The sequence below is a fragment of the Dermacentor silvarum genome, chromosome 4, assembly GCF_013339745.2.
Source record: "Dermacentor silvarum isolate Dsil-2018 chromosome 4, BIME_Dsil_1.4, whole genome shotgun sequence".
NCBI lineage: Eukaryota > Metazoa > Arthropoda > Arachnida > Ixodida > Ixodidae > Dermacentor > Dermacentor silvarum.
The window spans coordinates 205,774,365-205,792,499 of record NC_051157.2 but is presented as its reverse complement, the minus strand read 5'-3'; the positions used below and the strand labels follow the sequence as shown (position 1 = coordinate 205,792,499).

At 46.9% G+C, this 18,135-nt stretch overlaps 1 protein-coding gene across 2 annotated transcripts in view; it reads right to left on the bottom strand.

The window, feature by feature from the left end:
* Positions 1-388: 388 nt before the first annotated feature.
* The window catches only part of LOC119450905 (potassium voltage-gated channel protein Shaker), a 311,904-nt gene continuing 294,157 nt past the window's right edge, over positions 389-18,135 (bottom strand). For both annotated transcript variants that reach the window (XM_037714376.2, XM_037714375.2), the window contains exon 5: positions 389-10,102. The gene's annotated coding sequence lies outside the window, so the exon portion shown is untranslated. The remainder of the gene's footprint in view (positions 10,103-18,135) is intronic.

The window sequence follows — 18,135 nt, the reverse complement described above, 5'->3', positions numbered from 1 at the left end:
TTAGCCTCGCTTCTGACGACACGCTCTGACAATTTATTGTGGATAAAAAATAAATAAAACAAGCAAGCAACGCCCTTAAACGTCGTAATAAAGTGCATGCAATTCGTTACGTAACCTCTGTGAGACATTTGAGCCAGAATGAGCAAGTTGCTCTGTCGGAGAAGTAATGGATACTCGGCACTCGTATCTGCGCATCATTCACTACAACTGCATGCTTTACATTCCTCGCCGTACATCCGCGCGTTATAAGCTAGAGAGTAGGGAGGGTGTCTATGTTGTTCAGCGAGATAAATCGAAGAAAGACCAAAGTGCAACTGGGCAACACTTTTAGTTGGACTGAAGGACGCGGTGTCCTCTTGCACCCAAGAATGACGTCACGGACACGGGGTACAAGACAAGAAGGTACTTTAATACGCTCGCATTTAGTAGCAGCAAGCAGAAGTCACTTTGTACGCCGTAAACAGACAAAGAAAAACTCCTCAAACAGCTAAACTTAACAGCTGAACATTTTCGTTACGGAGCCTCCGCCAGGCCACAGAGGCTCGCCAGAAGGTTTCGCGATCACAAGTGACACAATTAGAAGGACAACCTGAAAACAGCGCACAACTTGCATTCTTATTTATACAAATGTTTTTTTTTTTCGGTGTTCCAGCAGAGTAAAAACCACTATGTACGCTCGCTGAATCTTGCTCCGTTTTTTTTTCGCTCACCAAAGTCACTTTCCTGGAGACGATTGTTCAAACTGGACAACCCAACTATACAACAAAGCTCACGAATCGGAACACCTCAAGGGCGCGTCTTGTGCTGCGTGCAACCCAGTTTGTAGGCAATGAACTTGCGTCATTTACGTAAACAGTATAAATTGTTTGGGCAGACACAGTATTCTCAATGTCGGCCACTACCACTCGGTAACTGCTATTTTTCCATTAAATAAACCAAGCAAGAAGACAGATTAGTAAAGCAACCAGTAACAGTGAGGAAGTGTGAACGGTGTTGTATTGGTCACGGAAATGGGTGCAATTTGGCGCAGCGGGCGTACGACAATGTGACCACGCACACACACAAATAAACGAAATAAAGCGCAAGCTTGAAGTGTGGGTGAGAAGTAAAAGACGCAAGGAAGAGGCACACGTGGGTGCGTGGTCACGCGTCTTGGTAATAATTGATCTAGTTCAGCCAAAAACTAGCACGACACGACGCGTTTCTACTGCGACAAACCAGGATGGACCAAGAAAACGCGTGTCACCGCAGCGCCAAGGTAGCACCACATCCTATCTCTGTACCGCAGTGCGTCAAATGTGTCAGCATCCAAGCCAAGTGCCGGCGTGTCGCAGTAGTAGGAAACTTAAGAAGCGAGCAGCGTGGTCAGCGCAACCCGAACGAGAGCGCCCAAGGTGTCGGAGCATAAACGAGCATCGCCAGTGTCTGCTGCACAAACGTGGTCAAACGCAGGCAAAAACAAAGCACATCCGAGTGAAAATGCGCCAGAGCTGCTTTTGCCGCATGACAATGAGTTGATCACTGAAAACCAAGACGACTTTATTGAGGCGGATCTTGAAGACGGCTGCGTTCGCCTAGACCATGTTTATCAAATGCGCAACCTCGTTTTAGGGACTATCACAACCCGAAGCTCTAGCTAACGAACAGAAATGATGGCAAACAGATTTTTTTTCTTTAAACTGCTGAGCAAGGGGGTCAGTCACAACCGCGTTTTCGTGTGTGGGCATTTCGTGGCTCTACGGAGGACGCCGCTGGCGCCTAGCTCGTGGGTGTCACGCACGTACACAGGGCACCATGGCTCTTAAACGGTACGTGGTCGATTGCATTCTTTCGGCAATGAACACGCGGAGCTCTCACTGCGCCGAAGGGAAGATATTGCTCGGGGGAGTCTACACGTTCTTCTCCTAGACTTCGACCACTTGCTTTTTACTGCACTATAAATTATTGCGAGACTCGTTATTGTTTTCGGCGTCATGCACTGGCACGTCGAGAGGATTAAGCTTTCATACGTAGAATAAAGGAAGCGGGGTGTTCATTGCTTGGTGATGTCAACGACGTTGCATTAGCTACGCACTTCTCACGATGTTAATACGGCCCTTGCAGCTGCCATAAAAAAGCAGGCCCAACCAAAAACAAGAAATGGGCGACGTAAAACGAGGCAGAAAAATACGGTGGAAAGGGGGGTGCAACCGATAGACTTGCCGTAGTGCTTACTCAAGGCTAATTGCCCCGAAGAGGCTTGGCGTTTGTTTGGCGTTAACAAGGTAACTTATTCTCTATTGCCTAGTCACAACCAGCTTCTCGTTCTTAAGCAGAGAACGAAGCTTTATCAGCGCGTAATCTGTGCGGTTCTGTGAAGACTGCAAAATATCAACGAAGAGTAAATAAGTGATATGAAAGAAAAACAGCCGGTAAGTATTTCTTTGTATGAAATAACTGGTAACTCATGCCCGAGCTTTCAGGGTGTGTGAGTATTAGCTTGCGACATTTTTTTTTACTGAGATTGCACATTATTTTAGCAAATATGTAAAGGACTTAACAAATAAGTCCTTCAAGTACGGAATAGTGGTTCGTTTTCATCAGTGCTAGGCAAAGTAATCGGAGTTGTTTGTCGTGAGGAAGTGTGTAAAATAAAAACAAATAATAAAATAGTGTCCTATGCGCTAGACCAAGCATACGACTTTAGGTAATCGTCATTAAAGTTATTTCGTAGCGTCAAGTTGTAACACAGTGCCAAGCTTGAAAAATAAAGTATTTAGCACGCATTGTTATAATGAAGAATGTGTTTTCGTCGATTTCACAACAATTAAAGTTGCAGCACAGCGCGATAACATGCTTACGCTAATGAAAAAAAAAAAGAGAGACGAAGCAGGAGTGCTTTAGATACAGCCTTTCTCTAACACTTCGTCTGCTACCCGTTAATCACCTTATCGTTATCCTTTCCTTCATTTGCACAACCATTCTTTGGCGCGTCCAACACCACCACACGTGGAACTTCCCCCGTTACAATCCGCCGTCTGCACAGAAGCATCGCATAGTCTGCTGGACGAAACTGCATCGTGTGTTTGGCTGATGAACGCTGCATCGATTATCGCCGTGTATCAGTATTTTTTGTTCTATTATCCTGTGCCCCGTTTGAGTAAAAAACAAACAATCCTTTTACCGGTGACTAGAAAAGCTTATGAACACAGAATACGACTGGACTGTTTACTACAACGGAGGACGCCAGTGGCGAGGATGCCCTCTTGTGCGGACGTAGCTTACCAGCAGCAACGAAAGGCTGGAGGGCTGTCCTAATCATGCTTCGTAGAACTCCTACAGAGAACATGACTACACTTTTTTTTTATACAGGCACCTTCGTACAGGGCAGAGCAATGAGTATTTTTTTTTTACTTTAATACGTTGTTCCTGGAAGCTTCTCGTCAAAGATTACTGTCGTACGACGCTACGTGGAGTTTCAAAAGAACTACTGCGCCGAGCTACTTCTGGAGAGCAGTTGATCAAGGAGTAGAGTGAGTGTTTTGAAGATGAATTGGAGAGCTAGAAAATTGGGCGGGAGGAGCATGCTACAGTGACTACGATCACTAGCTTAAGCACTTTCTTGAACGCTGGCGTAAGTCGCATAAGGGACTTAACACCATCGTGGTCTCTGAAAGTGGCCACCCTACGTAGGTACGTATAAGTTGTTCAGTTTATCCGCATAATATTGCGAGGGTTCGGCTAGGCGTAGGCGATTTTGAAAATACCTGTTTGTGTGTCAAGAGAATCTTGCTCACTGAATTCAGTAGCTCGCGTAAGAGTTCGAATACGGGAGAGCGGGGCTGCCTCACAAACGGCGCAGAAGGAGGCCGCCGTCAGCTTGCCGCCGCGGATGACTTTGAAAATGCTTATTGTCACAGACTGATCTACATGCTGTACGCTGCTGCTCTTTGTTGTGGGAAAAAATTACGAGAGAAGCAACCTGCTTCACTTTAGAAACTCACTAAGTCGTAAGATCCCACACTAATCGCGCGTTAGCATTTATGGCAATTTACGAGGTTACACGCGCCGATGAATGAAATAGTATGACTATTAAGTTATGCATGCTCGATTCTCTTGAGACAAGGTAAACAGACATGTGAAGCTAAGTTCTCAGCATTATTTCCCTTTTAATAATGAATCAGCGCAAGAATTTCGTCGCTTCGCCATCGTGATAATCTGGGTGTCTATAACTCCAATCAATCACGTGGTGCACGAAAGATTATATCTTTGAGCAGACAACAAAGCTCTCTTTTTGGGTATATATAACCGCGATCGTTCGCTACTTGAAGTAAACGCGCTAAAAAACGAGTCAACGGCGTCAGTGAAGAAAATGCGAAATAGGAAAATGAAATCGCACAACCTTGGCCGCGTCGTGGGCATTGCTTGTCGAAGGGAAGGACTATGTGCCCGCCGAAAAATCGCGATCAGCTAACTTGCCGCATTAGTTCCGACCGCTTTGCTGTGTATGTACGTACCGCAAGGCTCCTGTAGATAAGGACGACCAGAGGAAGAAAAGAAGGCCAGAAGCATCCGAGAATACGAATGGTGTTCTCGGGGAGGGGGGGGGGGGTGCAACCCTTGGGAACAGATAGAAAAAAATACGCTCAGTAGCGGTCTACAGTGGACGAGAGTGCGATCCTAACACACCTTTGCTTACAAAGCGTTGCGATCTCCTACGTGCTGGCTGGGCACGGCTTATTATGTAGAGTATCAATGTAATCGAAAATGTATGCTTCGTTCCTAGCACTGGCGTTGATCTACGCGGGAAATAACAACCTGGAGCAGGGCGAAACCAACCAACAGCTCACACATCACACAACCATCACAAATTTCAGTCAACAACACATCATAGGTGTGGTGTTTGTGTACGCGTGTCTGCAAGCGGGCAAATACCGCCTCTGAAAGAGAACTGACTGGTTATGGCCGACACTTTGCAAGAGTGAGCAACAAACTGGTCTGCTCCAGAAGTTTATTTTGCGGCAGTTAGCATTTCGTCTGCTTCTGCCGTCTGCACAGTCGTTCCCCCTCCGTCGGGTGTCACAATCTTAGCATTTGTATAGCAATTTAGCATTTTCCAATATAGCAATATAGCAACGACCGTAGGTGGGTGAATTTGCCGAATGGATCCTTTCTTAACGTGGCAGTTGATATAACTTGTCGTTTTTTTCTTTTTTCTCTTTGTTTCGTGTTGCACCACGTGCCATGTTACGACATGACGATACCAATGCATTTATATACCTACTGAGTGTGAAAAATCAATATTTGTCAGCATGCGCTTATCCGGCAACCATGTTTGTCCCCCCCCCCCCCCCCCTTTTTTTTTGTCGTCCGTTCTTGTAGCTCAGTAGCGCAGTTAATGTCAGCATGTACGGGCAACTAGCCCCTACCTTTGAATCCAGCACTTGCTTTGAGCGCGACAGCCGACGGCTTTTGAGTCGCTTACCTAGCCCGTTCAGATCCAGGTGATGTAAACAGCAGAGAAGCTCGCAGGAAGCGCTCAGGGAAACGTTTGTTTTTCAGTTTTTTCTTCTATATTTTTATCGCGAGGCGCAAAGAACATGAGTGCTTGTAGCGGAATTAAAAAAAAAAAGAAACAGAAAAAGAACAGGTGAAATGAAAGTTAAGTAATCTGCAATCTCATGCTTGGCTGTAAGCCAAGATACTGGTTATGAACCAGGTTTTTAGGCTCCTACGGTTCTAGTGACAATTTCCACGCCCATTCCTCCCTGCCTTTTCTTCTTGTATCTCTTTTTATTTTTTTTCCAGTAGCACTGTAAACACTGTAACATTGTAAAGGTGTAAAATGTTCAAAATTGTACAGCTAAGCAGTGCTTAATGGCGTAAATACCGGCAAGAACAGCGTGCTATTGGACTTAATTTTGTTTCGTTAGGTCTAATAGATGTTATCAAAATATGTAAGGGCAATATAGAGCAAGCTTAATCAGTCAGATACGCTTCGTCAGCTCAGATATACTATCTATGGTACTTTTCTCCATTTTATTCTGGCAATGTTGTGTAACAGTTTGTAAGAAGGATGCACAGTTGTCGATTATGTAACGAGTTGTAAATTTTATATTGCTAAGCATGAGCTTGCGGGATAAAATCCCGGCCACGGCGGCCACATTTCGATGGAGGCGAAACGGAGAAAACACTCGTGTACTTTGATTTAGGTGCACGTAAAAGAACCCCAGGTGGTCCAAATTATTCCGGCGTATCCCACTACGGTGTGCCTCATAATCAGATGGTGCTTTTGGCACGTAAAACCCCATAATTTCATTAACTGCTTTTCTGCGTTTTCTTGGTTAAATTCCGGTTTTGTCGGAGAGGAAAGTTTGCTTGGATATTTGCACTGTTGAGCTTCTTTTGTCATGCTTAAATTTTGATTTCTCTCTGATTGTTGGTATTTGCTTCCGTTAATGTCAACATATCCCGTCAAGTTGCTATTTCAGTAGCTTTTAATTGCTGTCCTTGCGTTTTTTTTCACTGTTTCATTTTATTTCGTGTTTTTGTTTTGTAACCACTATCATTGTATATGAATATTGGATAATTTGTATTTTAGCATACGATTGTGTGAAAAAGAATGCTCAGTAAACTGAAACTGAAGTATGTTTAGCGGGTGTCGATTCGGTCTCTTCTCTTTGGGACCCTCTTATGAATATTTTGTTCCCGAAGTCAAGGTTTTATTTTAGCTCAATATTTTAGCTTCTAACGCTGAAGAATTTGCCGAGTGATAGCTCTGACGACACTATGCGAGGCTAAGCTATTTGCAACATAGTTTTCATTGAATTCTGCTTATATCGGGACCCGGAATTTTGGGCAAGGAAAATATAGCAGAATCTCTGTGTTGTGGGAATAAAGCGGATACCCTACATTGCGTCGTATCCGAATCTGGTAAGAGTCACGGTAAGATGGAATCCTGGAATTTCCACCTTATAAGCAAGGTTGGCGTAACTGAGGGTTCGTCGTGGACACGTGGTCCGAACTCGCCGAAGCGGGGCGGCTGAACAGACGGCAAAGCTTTTTGGTTGGTCCATCATGTTTTCGTAGCATTGCGCATCATCAACCTGCGAAGTGTCGGCTTCTACATATCTCAGTCGGAGAAGTAGCACTCGGGGAGAAAAGATAGTAGTGGTGGCACCAGTTAGCGTTCCTAGGACAAAGCAGTGCCCCAGGAGGCAGGTAAAAAGCAAATCGAGCAAAACCACTACACAGAAGAAAAGTGGGAAGTAGCTAGAAATGGCGTATTCAAAGATAGATTAGACGAGGGCACACGCGAAGATTGGATAATCTGCCCCCGGTCACTCGTGTAAGACCCACTTACGATCAACAGTCGGCTGCAATGTATAACGAAGAAAAGGTATCGGCGCTACGGGCCATATTTTCTTAGTTTTGATATCATGTATAATTGCGTGTGTATATATTTATATAATATATGTATATGTGGCATACTTGAAGAGTACTGTACAGGTGGAATTTGAAGATCACTGTCTTTCTCTTGTCCATCTGTTTGTCTGCGGTTGTCGTCGCCGCACGCACACACACACGCCCGCCGCGTCGTCCCGGAGGAAGATAACACTGGGCACAAACACCGTGAGCGTCCGCGCATGCGCAGAAGGCTCGCGCGGCGCTATTTCTTCGCTGCCGGGGACTCGGTGGGCGCGCGTGACGAGGCATAGCGTGGGCACAGCCCTCGTTGTGGAGAAGACGGCGGCGCGACTCGCGTTTCCTGGCGGCACGGGATCCCTCGCTGCCACGACTGTCCCGCCGAACCTCTCAGCGCCGAGACGTCGCTCCACTCCTCGCGCCGGAGACCTTCGCTGTGCCATTGCAAACACGCTCCTTGTCCTCGCCCGGCTGCTCTGAAGCTTCACTCGCGGACTTGGCCAACACCGCCTGGGTAGCACAAGGCCTGTTAAACACTCCGACCCATGGCGTCATGCTACCTGGCCCGAAATTCCTATTACCAAGCCTGGCATGACGAAAGCGGTGACGTCGAAATACTCGGGAGCATCCCCATGAGATTCTATGTCAGTCGCGCCAGGTAGGATGACGTCATAGATGGACGTGAACAGGCCTTGTGCCTTGGCGTGAACAGGCCTTGGTGTTGACTTGGCTCGGACTACGCTTATCAGGCTGTCGTTTCTTCAGTGGCCTTTCAATCGTCATTGTGCTTATTGATTCTAAGTCGCCGACAATTTCTGGGCTTTCTGGAACCGAATTAGATGCGTATTCGGCCGCAATAAATATGAACCTCACGGCTTATGTGACGCGGTAATGTTTAAAAATTCGATTCTCTTCGTGTAACCATACCTTTGCTACCTTGACATTTGGACGGGTTCAGTCACTGCACTACCGTCATTGCGATCGCTAACACGGGGACACAAAGAGGGAGCACACACTTCTTCCAAGAATGCTGATTGTTGTACCTTACCGCAAGAAACGCAGGGGGCGGCCTTGAAATATTAGCGCACGACGTCCTTTCGTTAGCCTCACGAGCACAATGATTGATTGGAGTGCTGAGGCCGTGATCGTCCTGTTCACATATTAGTGACCTGCTCGCTGGCATTGGTTTTGTAAGACCTTGACAGCATGCAACACGATTTCTTGCTCGATATCGGAGTCTCATAGCCATCTGCTAATCGGCAATTGCCTTCATATGTCCAGTAAACCGAAGCGACATTTCATCGAGAGAGCAGATGCAGTATTTCTCACTGCGCTTGCTGCGAATTTGACACGTCTGCTCGCACCGACGTTTGTGTGTTGAGTGTTTCGAAGGCACGCACGGCTACACTAATAAACTGTCGGAATTGGCGCGCTGTTGCGCCTCCGTGTGCTTGCATTTGCATCGGTTTGTATTCAAAGTTGCGTGCAACTAATTACGCGATCTCTCTGTCGCGCCCTGCAATCGCGCTGTCTTAAGCGATGGAAAGCCCCGTCCGCCTGTTTCGAGCAGTCGGCTCGTTTACCGAGGTACCTTGCTCGGTCTCGCACAAGGGCGCATGCGCCGCGTTGCACCGAACTGCGCTGCGTGCGACTGCAAACGGAATTTCTCGTCCCGTGCCGCCAAGGAAAACGCGAGTCTCGCCACCGTGGTTGGTGGTGATGGTCGTCGCGAAGGCCTCGCTGGCGCCTTGCTCGGGTCCCGCCGGAGGCCTGGACGGCAAACGTTGTCGGCGGCGGAGGCGGCGCGGCGGGAGACGCCGGGAACGGAGGTCGCCAGCGGCACTTCGATGACGTCATCGGCGAAGGCGGCGGCACCTCGAGGTGGCTCCGGAAGAGGGAAACGATTATGTTCACCGGAACCGGAAGAGGGCAGCGCCTTAACGTGCGGACGCTACTGTCCACTTCCGGGAGAACTCGCGTCGGTCTTTCTTTAGCCAGCAGAGCTGTACGTTTCGACACAATTAGGCGACGAAACGTTTGAGCGTAATAATGCGTCATTCGTCAGTGTGATGAAGATGGTGGCTTGGAGGTAGACTGTGGGCTTGTCGAAGTAAACTAAATTGAAAGAAAAAGACTAGCATCGGGGGGAAAGTAATGGCGATTGACTGTGACGCATTGAGACATTGCTAAAGATTTGAAGTGTGGGAGGTTTGGCGGCGCATCAGTAAATGATGCCATGAATGACTGACAAGAACGACTATGACGTCACCAGTCGGGGTACTCTGCGGGCTAAGAAATGCCGACGGGTGCCCACGAGCTTCTCCTCCATATTTTGACTGCCGCCCCCCTCTTGCACGGATGCAAACGCCTGGCGGCGCCACCACCGTCGCTTCGCCGAGAAATGAAGAAATGGCGACGGCGACGAACAACTAGTGAACATGTCCTCTCGGCCTGAGCTGTTTTGGAGCAGCGCCGCTGCAATCGCCGTGCGGTGGCGTTGCGAGCGGTAGCCAGGGCGCTGCCGTTCGCGGGGCAGTGGCACGACAGGTGGCGTGGCTGGTGTGCGTGGCTCATGCCACGGATCCGAGCACCGCCTGTTGACGATGCGAACGTCACCTCGGGCTCGCTGTCACAGCCAGGCTGAGCACTCCTGCCGGCTCGCAGGCTCCATCTAGCGGTGGATCCGCTCGCACGAGTCCTGCGTGGTAGAGACCAAGGATCCAGAAGGAGTAAAGCTGGTTCAGATAGTCACGTATTCTTACACACGTGTAATGACAATATCAAGGAGCCCATCGATAAAAACTTCTCTTTACATAAACGTAACAGAAATACATTCAAATAGAGCAATCAAAGCTTCTGTTTCTATAAACCTAATACAAATACATTAAAATAGAGCAGAACTTTGACATTCAATCTGTTCATTTTTTTTTCACTGATCTCGCTTTTCGTCACTGGGCCACATGCCTCCGTTATTGCAGAGATCGTACACTGAGCGCCATGGATGTGACGATGCCACCAGCGACGACGCTGACGCATAAATACATGGCGGCCTGAAAATCGCATCAGGTGGCAATGAAGCGTTGCACCAGAAGCAAAGCCGCATGTCAGCGACTTCGTGCACGACACGAGGTTACGCGTCAAATGATCGTTCGCTATTGGGTCAAGGTCAGTTGCTGATTGGCTCGGTTCTGGATTTTTGGAAAGCGTCGTTCACCACCCGGTATTGCATTGAGCGATTAGGCAGTAGATGGCTCAATAGACGCTTCTTATATACCACATTGGCCCTTCTTCGTGTGCTATGCGAAGCTCCCTCTGGCGGGCCGAGCTAAAAATGTTTTGCTTAACTAGGTACCACTGCGGACTGCTGTACCAAATATAAATGCTATATATGGTTCAGAAGCCATAAAAATTTCTTCTAATCGATACTCTAAGAAACGCTGGTGTCATTAAACTTCGCATGGATTAGCTGCACAAGGCAGCGCGGCGTGGCTGCGAAGTACGGCCACTGGATGACTGATACTGCTCAGCTTCCAACAACACTCCGTAGCCAAGCAAGTGGCCGCAGCCAGCTTACTTAAAGGAACATTTGAGTGGAAATTCTCGACCACCGTTAGCTGAGACATTTACTAACTAAATGCAGAGAACTGCAACATTGCAACAGCAAGCGAATCGCATTGGTTCGACGTCTCGTTGTTAGCAGGTGTCACTCAGGTTTTAAAAAAATGCCGGCTCTGCCGTAATCGAGGGTAGATGTAAGCATGAAAGGGCTACCATATGGCGTCTTTTGCTACCTGTGGTGCCACCGGCTTCAACCGATTTTCTTCCAACAGTGCAGCGCGCTCAGCGCCTGTCGCCACTTTTACGTCTTGTCGCGGACCGCTCACGACTCACGGACCGCTGGCGTTCAAAAGAGCACAGACAACCGTGTCTCAGCGCCAAAAGATGTATGGCGCCCGCTATCTGCATTTTGAACGTCGCTATTGGAAACGACAAATAAAACTTCAGCGTAGTAGAAGTTACAGCTTGATTTATATTGTGAACAAACATTAGAAAGGAATCGGAAGCAATATTTTTTGTAACTTGTTTGGAAAGTAACCAGCGTATGTAATGCAGTTCTGTACAAAGGATGGGGGGCCAGAGTCCGCATTTTCTTAACTTCTGACTGGTTGCCCGGATGATCTCGTTCGAGTGCCCGAATATCGACGCTGTCTTTTGGCTCAGGGTCACTTGAAGGTCGCAGACAACGGGAGCTAAAAGCATGTCATGCTTAAAATTATTTCAACTATTTTACATGCCAAAACCACGATATGATTATGACACCCGCCGTATTGAAGGACTCCGGATTAATTTTGACCACCTGGGGTTCTTAAAGCCCTCAATGCACGGTGCACTGACGTTTTCTTTCTTTTTTTTTAGGATTTCATCCTCATCGAAATGCGGACGCCGTGGCCAGGATTTGAACCCGCGCCCTCGGGCCGCTCAGGTTTTGTTTCTTTGGCAATCAGCATACGTATGCAAAAGCGATTCATGCCGCACCACACATTCCCATCGGCTCAGTTCCTCGTTCTCATTCAATCACCACTCAAATCACCAGTAGAAATCGCATGTGATGCCATTTTGTTTTCTTGCAAGTTTCATCAGAAATTATGTAGAACCAAATAATTAGTTTTGAGAATTTGCCAAATATTTGCTGAGAGAAATTTAAATGAGAAATATGGTCAGCTATAAAAAGAACTATTTTATAAGTAGCACAAGCGCCATTCGCTGTGGCGAAGACAGGTACTTAACATCCGAGGAATATTTATGGTGTGGCATTTCTTTCGTTCGGCAGCGAAGTGGTTGCTGCGGACATAGTTTTTGTAAACGTTTTTTTTTATTTCATTGCCATTCGTCATCGCAGGTTGCGGCATCTCTGCTTGCGCTGGCATCGGCCACTCAGCGGGACAGATAGACAACTACTAGAATCGGATGAAGACAATCCTGGAAAGACCCGACCGTAGACTGCTTCTTTGGGAAAGCTTCCCATGTATTACAAATTAAAAAGTAGCGGAGGATGTTCTATGATCATCATCATCGTAATCATCAGGCTGCGCCCTGTCGGGTAAATTAACGCGCGTCATTTGGCCATTTTGTCGCGTTATTTACGGTGAGCGCGATTCTCTCGGCGAGCGCCACCAAAACTGACAATTTATTAATCTTCCTTCCATATCTTCGTATATTCATTCCTCGTATATTTGTTTTCTCTTTGAATGAATAAATTTTATGTTCTTACGTATTTTGACCCATGTACTGTAACTCTGTACTTACTCTGGTTGGGATGTGATGTATTTTGGTATGTATAAGTGCAAGGTCTGATAGCTACCATTGTTTGCTTCCAACTCATTGGCGGTTCGCACGCCTTAGTCAGATGTGAATGCCATTTCTTGCCTGCCCTACCGCGGTTTTCCTTGTAAATGAACCAGAAGACTTAAGAATTACTGTTAGGAATTAAGAAGTGCAGGCGGTGAAAAAAATAAATAAAAAAGCAACAAGTAGGAGGAGTGAAACAAAAGGAGAACGCTCATGAGTTGGAAGCATACAGAAAAGAACCCATACATGCGCTCTCTGTAAGGGCTGTCTGAACAAAAACAAAAAAAAGGAAAAAAAGAGAAGAGAGTCAGCTGCAGTGGTCCGACCTGGAGGCTCGTACAGTATCACGTGGGTCTTTCCTTGTTTGCCGAATCCCGGGAACGAGCTGACGAGGAAGCACACGCAGTGGCGCCGTTTCGGGGACAGCCGTTCTAATTGCTCTCAGCCTAAATAGGCGAGGGATGCGCAGCGCAGAGAGAGAGCGAGCGGGCGGAGCTCCGGCTGAATTGCGGGCCGAGTAGATTCGCCTTCCAATCAATCTCCAGCATCATTAACGCTGACCGGACGAGCGGCGCTGCTCCAAATGAAGCGCGACGTGCTCTGAGACGACGAGCTTGGGAGAGAGAGAAGACGCTGGCCGAAATTGAGACGCAAACTTTCTTCGTCAGGGAAAGAAAGAAGAAACGAGAGAAAGAAAGAAAAAGGGAAAGCAGACACATAGAAACATCAGCTAGAGCACGTGCAATTTTCACGGGCACAGGATGTTATACAGGGCAAAGGAATGAGGAACTCGTGCAGGCTAATATCAATCACTCCTCAATAACAATTATTATCATCATCATCCGAACAAGAGTCTGCTGTGTAAGAAAAGGCTGCTTCCAGTGACTCGCGACGATCCCTGCCTTAGTGCAATTTATCAATCTTACAACAGCTTCTTTCACAATAGAGAGAAGTGGGCAAATATGAGCGTTTTCTAATAGAAATCGAATACGAATAGTAAGTAATAAATGTGGAATCAAATATCGAATATTTATTTCGGCATAATTAGGTACTACGCTTGTACTGAGACTAGTAAAAACAAGACAGCCGCCTATCACGGACAAGCATGATCAGTTTTAAATGCAATATCACTAATTGTCATTAAAATAACGGCACGAATAGCCCATCACCATCTTTAGAATCTGCTTGCAAACAAGCTTTCCGAGAATGAATGGCTGCTTCATTCTTCTTTCTTCATTCTCCATTCATTCTTTCCAAGAATGAATGGCTGAAAGCCGAGAGGGGAAGGAGAACAGTTATTAACTTTGCCGATGCGCCTCCGCCCTGTTGTCAGACTAAACGCCGCACGCAACAGCTTCGTCACATCAGGGAGGAGCTTCGCGCCGATCTTCACTCTCTTGCATGCGTAATCATGCGAACGAGAATTAAAATTTGGAGTCAGATATCTAGGAGCACAAACACGCTAGAATAATTCTACCAACTGATACAGTGTAGAAACACGACTGCCCCTAACTTTTGAATACAAACATACACACTCACTGCAGTCAATAAAAGTTAAATATTCAATTGTAGTTAATTCGGCAGCTGACAGCGATAATCATCATCTCACTTTGTGTCCCCCTGGCCACATAATTTATTTGCGCAGGTTGTCTTCGCGTGCCTCCCAGTGCCTAATTTTAAGAAAACCATAAAGCTTAATGTTGAACACCCGCTATAATGACCCTGTAATGAACCGACCGCTTGTCTGTTCTGTTCATAGCAGGTAGTGGCGAAGTCCGCTTCTTAAAACTGGAGCGTGCTTTAATCATCGCCATGCTTGTTTCCTCATATATCTCCTCGGTCTATATTTCCAAACGTTACCCCTTCATTCCGGCTTTTGGCAACGCCCCCCCCCCCCCCTCCCGCCCTCCCTTGCTCTCATATATTTGGAACCATTCCCCCCGTGCTCATCACCCTCTTGGTCGGAAGAATCCAAAAGTCTACTATTATTGCACCGGTAAATTCCTCCACGCAAACACATTGCCTCATTGCAGGCAGAGCACGCTTTACAGAAGGCGGTAGACACACTGTATTTTCACCTTCCTGTAAAGTGTGCTTTGCCTGCATGGCAGTGATGCAGTAGGATAAGCCAACTTAAGAAGAGATGCTCCTCTGAGGTCAATTTTCGTTAATAGGAAAGCCTAATTGGACAAATTTTAAGCACAATATTGAGTTCAATTTGATATTTTCGGCAAGATGTCTAGTTTCTAAAAATCTTATCGGGTCATTTTTGGTGCCCCGTGGTAGTGGTAAACTAGGGCCTCCTGTGCAAAGTTTGGGATACATACGAGACCTAGCAGTGTGTTATAATATATTCACATTTCTCCTCGTAGACAAATAATTAAAAATAAGTTCAAAAATTGTTTCGTAGTGCTTCAATACTTCACAAAAATGCTTAAATTCGACTATCATAATCAAGAACCTTGGGGATTAGTTTCAGAGAGAGAGAGGACAGGCAGAGATGTTAACCAGAAGCGAGTCTCCAATTTGTTACCTTACACTGGGGTGGAGGTATAGAAGTTGGAAGGAGTGCAAAGAGAGAGAGAGAGAGAGCGAAAAAAAAAACAACGAGAAAAACCCACAGGCATAGGTTCCGATCACAGACGTTCACACAGGCCAGTCGATTTCAGGAAGCGCAGGAGTGCTTGCACGGCCTTCTGATGCGATGTTCAGTCGGGTCGATGTTGCAGAATTCTTTCTTCCGATAAACGATAAAGACTGGCCGTCCAACTGGTTCAGCAAGACGGAAAGCGATTGTCTCTGTACAGGGTCGACCACATCTTAATTGAACACCTCATCAGTATTCAAGACATCATAGAAGCTGATGTTCAGTACATAATTCGAAAAACCATTATTGTGTTTATCGACACTATGATTACACATCGTATAGCGAACATTTAACTTGTGAAATAGAATAAACGCTGTAATTTTACCGGCTTGAATACTAATGAGGTGTTCACCTTAGATGTGATCGACCCTGTACACTGTATTGTGGGCACTGACAAAGAACATGACGAATCGTTTCCGCGTCCCCACAATCACCACATGCTGCGCTGTCGGCCATCCCTATGCGGAACGCGTAGGCATTGGTAAACGCGACGCCCAACCATAGCCTGCACAGAAGCGTGCATAAAATGTGGTTTATTCCACTCTGATGAAGTGCATTGGGGTGCAAGTAGGCGGAGCATGCTTGCAGCATCTGTCCTAGACAGCGGGATCGATAGGCGGTTGTCTTGTTCATGAGCTGAACGAGCAGCTTGATCGGCACGTTCATTGTCAATGATTCCACAGTGACTTGGCAGCCACTGAAAGATTATTACGTGTCCTTTCTCGGGTGGTGCATGACCTCTGTAATTTCGAAAACCAGTTGTTCCTGTGGACCGCGCCGTAAGGCTGACAGTAAACTCTGCAGTGCCGTCTTCGAGTCGCAGAAAACGGACCATTTGTGTGCTGGTTCATCATTAATAAAATGTAGTGCGACTCGAAGCGCTGCGAGTTCTGCTGTCGTCGACGTTGTCCAGTGGGATGTTTTCATCTTGATGGCTTTTTCTGTAATAACGACAGCGGCGGTAGAGCCGTTGTGCAGGACGGAGCCGTCGGTGTATATGTGGGTGTAAGTCCGGTACTTCTCATATAAATGCACATGACCAATATTGCTGCAAATTACAATTAACCAAGATAGTTGCAAGTTGCCCATACTTGTGCCTGCGCACGCCCAATTACGCTGAAATTCAGCCATGTTAAGTACATTAATCTTTTTTTTGTCCACAAGAAGTGAAAGAAGCGTGAAAAAAAAAGATAAAAGAAGCGTAAAGTTTCTAAACATGCTTGTTAAAACTGCACATGATCAATTCGCGTAAAATTTCGCCAGAAGTACGACAATGGAACGTATGTAGAAGCAAGTGGCGTAATTTTTGCGGCATTTAATCGGTCTATATGCGGTATTTAATCGGTCTATATGCAGAACCCCTGAAAAAAGAAAGCTACTTTTTTTTACAGGGGCTTTAAACTGACAGGTTTACTCCGAAGGAGTGGTTACCCGTTGTTCACTATTCTGAGGGTACACCATGTCATGGAAGTGCTTTGTCAGCAAAACGCATGTACTGCCAAAAACCATCCCCACAAGCAAGCAGGGCCGGACGCGAGTGCGTTTGCATGCAGACGTGCTCAGCGTTGACGCGCTTTATGACGCTCCTGAAGGCAGCGCCACTGCGCTGGCAATGGGCATCCGGGTAAGCTCGGTGGCGCTGAGAAATCACAGGTGTTCAAACGTGACGCACTATGTGTTAGATGGTCGAGCAAGCGCCATTTTGAATGTCCACTCGCTTTTGCGCTCTTCCTCTTCACAACCACAATCTCTTTCTCTGTTTACTTGATGCAACGCAGCACACGCGCCGAGGCAGCGGTGGCGAATCCCTGGGACAATGAGCGCCGAGGACGCAGCGAGCGTGCGCCAGTCGAGCCCGGCCGTGCTCGTGGTTCTCGCGTCCGTAGTTTCCTGGGGGACACCATATAGAGGCGCTGCTGCAGCTTCTAGGATAAAACCATTGAAACTTCATAAAGTAGCGACACTCTCCCCATCCGCCTTCACTCTTCCTCGTTTCTTGTCTCTTTCGCGCTCCCTCCTCGACCGTGTCGCCGCCTACACCGCTTGAACGTAGCAGCTACCTGAATGCACACATAGCAAGGCGGTGCGCTTTAAGTGTTCGAGTTGGCTTTCTAGCTCCGAGGAACTTCGTGTACAACATAGACTTTCTATACGGAGGATTATACAAATTTAGTGACGACAGCTTCTTTTTCCTGTTTTGATAACTAATTTTTAAGTATCTAAACGAACGCTAACGCCGTACCATGATGACTCCGAATGTATCGCGTGCGCTACAATTAGCATTGCCATTTGTTGGGCGTGTTTGTAAACTGACTTCGAAGGCATTGTGGTGTCGTCTCCCTTGTGTCCTTGTCCACTGGCTCTAGATATGTTACAATTAGGTACGCAACATTTGTCAAGCGCACGTCGGAGGATCTTGTTGCGAATGATTGTAAATAACACTTTTACGATCGAATGCCAACATTCTGGCCTCCAGCAAGCCCTGAGCAACCGAAATAATCTGCGCCGTCCTTACCATGTTAATTCGCCCTGCGTATTAGTTATGACGCTCAAAGGCTGGCAGAGAGCACGGACGCACCAGCCTTAGTGCCCTACAGCAAGTGCGTCTCAGGGACATAGTGGCCATACGAACTAGTAATTGAACGAACGAGCAAGCGAACGACTAAACGAGCGCGCAAACGACTAAACGAAAGACGACTAAAGCATCCAGTGAACGAGCGGGCGACCGCACGTTC